Source organism: Chrysochloris asiatica, unplaced genomic scaffold (genome assembly GCF_000296735.1).
Source record: "Chrysochloris asiatica unplaced genomic scaffold, ChrAsi1.0 scaffold00142, whole genome shotgun sequence".
Taxonomy (NCBI): domain Eukaryota; kingdom Metazoa; phylum Chordata; class Mammalia; order Afrosoricida; family Chrysochloridae; genus Chrysochloris; species Chrysochloris asiatica.
In genome coordinates this window covers 3,901,322-3,903,722 of record NW_006408660.1, presented here as the reverse complement: position 1 = coordinate 3,903,722, position 2,401 = coordinate 3,901,322, and the positions used below count along the sequence as shown (strand labels likewise).

At 41.8% G+C, this 2,401-nt stretch overlaps 1 pseudogene; it reads left to right on the top strand.

Annotated features, from left to right (window-relative positions):
* The first annotated feature begins 1,257 nt into the window (after window positions 1-1,257).
* On the top strand, window positions 1,258-1,697 carry LOC102813087 (annotated as a pseudogene).
* The last annotated feature ends 704 nt before the right edge of the window (window positions 1,698-2,401 follow it).

Genomic DNA, 2,401 nt, shown 5'->3' with positions numbered 1-2,401 from the left:
TTGTGATACAATAATGAATAATTGTTATCAGGACTGATTGTAAGGGTTGGAAATATAAAGGTAGACATTTTGTAACAAGGAGGGGAGTGATTAACTTTGCAGTCTAGGAGCGGAGGTCCCTGGGACCATCAAGGGAGAAGAGTGGAGAGCGGGACCCTAACCAGAGAAGCAGTGATGTCTGAGATGGAAGCAGAGATGATGAGGTGGAGAGATGGAGCAGCTGGGGACTTTAGACCCAGAGAGGGTGAGGGGCTACGTGCTGATGACCAGGGGTCAGGCTTGTAGGGTATATCCTTTGGTTGGTTGATAATGCATGGAAGGGATTGTAAGCATGCCAATGAAACGATATACAATAGGATGAATATAAAATTAATGTTCTCCCATGTAAACTATCACATAATTTACAATAAAACATTAAAAAAAAAAAAAAAGAAAAAAGAGTCAACTGTACTGACGGAAGAAGCCCAAGGTGCACTGAAGGCATTGGCATAGAACAACAATAATGAGATGAGCTAGACAGGGAAGACAGCCCTCCTGTTTTATATAGCTCAGAAATGCAAACTCTTAACCCAGGGAAATATGGATAACAAGTGGCTGAAACAACTTCACACTACACTTTGTTGCCAATTCAGGAAGGATGTGCTGGGTGGAATTTGATGCTGTGTTGTTGTTGTTGTGAAGTGCCGTCAAGTCGGTTCTGACCCATAGCAACCCTGTATAGGGTTTCTGAGGAGCAGCTGGTGAGCTTGAACTGCCAACACTGCAGTTCAAACAACTTTGCAGTCAGGCACATTAATCCTCAGTACTATTCCAGGCCTCCTAAAATATCTTGGAGATAGTATTGTGTAGTAGTAAGCAGTAGGACTCTGAAATCATCCTGTCTGGGTTCAAATTCTCTCTGTCCAATTTACAAGTGGTAAACACTTTCATCTCTCAAAGCCTCAATTTCTCCAGCAGTAAAATGGGGACCTTCCTCATGAGGATTAAATGAGGGGTAACTGCCATTACACTTAAAATAAAATTTGAACACCCTACCACATACAAGATCTTGTACAAGGTCATAGGCAAAACTCTATATAACCTGGCCCTTACCTACCTCTCTGACCACCTCCTCTCCAAATCACTAGCTTCATTCACCTACTTGATCTTGGAACACATGTGAGGGGACTTCAAAAATTCTATGCAAAAATGTAATGAAAAGATAATGGAGACTTCCGCCCTTGTGCGCCGAGCTTCCGAGGCCGCCGGACTGTCACCATGAAGTTCAACCCTTTCGTGACCTCGGACCGCAGCAAGAACTGTAAACTCCACTTCAATGCTCCCTCGCATGTTTGCAGGAAGATCATGTCATCCCCGCTGACCAAGGAGCTGAGGCAAAAGTACAGTGTGCGCTCCATGCCCATCCGCAAGGATGATGAGGACCAGGTGGTTCAAGGACACTACAAAGGTCAGCAGATTGGCAAGGTAGTCCAGGTGTACAGAAAGAAGTATGTCATCTACATCAAGAGGGTGCAGCATGAGAAGGCTAATGGGACAACTGTCCATGGTGGGCATTCACCAGAGCAAGGTGGTTATTACCAGACTCAAATTGGACAAAGACTGGAAAAAAATTTCTTGAAAGCAAAGCCAAATCTCGACAGGTTGGAAAACAGAAAGGCAAATATAAGAAAGAAATTATTGAGAAAATGCAGGAATGAATATAACCTGTTATGGAACCACAGTTTAACCCTAGATTTCTAGCCTAGTGTGTATTCCTTGGAAACTCTTGCAGATGACTTTACAATATTTCATTTCCATCTTATTCTGTTCTTGATATGTGGCTCCGTAAATCTTCCTTTGCAACTTTGATTACCAATATTATTAATAAAAATTGGAAATATTTCCTAACTGCAAATGGTGTTTGCATTGTTTTGCAAATAAAATCCACCTTGTTATATTAAAAAAAATGATAATGGAAACTTCTGACACCCCCTCATAAAGCTCATTCCAATCCCATTGATTTTGCCCTTGTCACTTCCTCTATCTGAACATTGTGCACACAAGTCTGCCCATAACTAACTCCCTCATCGCATTCAGGCCTTTTCTCAAATGCCTTTTCAAGAGACTCTTTTTGCCCTTTTTAAAAAAACTTCGAATTGTTTCAAAAGCATTTGCCATGTCACCATTCTTCACATGTAAAATTCACTGACAGTAACTGTGTTCATTATGTTGTGCTTCTATCAACATTATCCATCTCCAAATTTTTCCAACAACCTCAAAGGAAACTCAGTCTCTCCTAAGCAATGAACACCTTCCCTGCTTCCTTCCCACCTGCGCCTTGTGACCACTAATAAACTTTGCTTTCTATACACTTGCCTATTCTAGTTATTTCATGTAAGTGGTGGTGGTGGTGGTGGTGGTG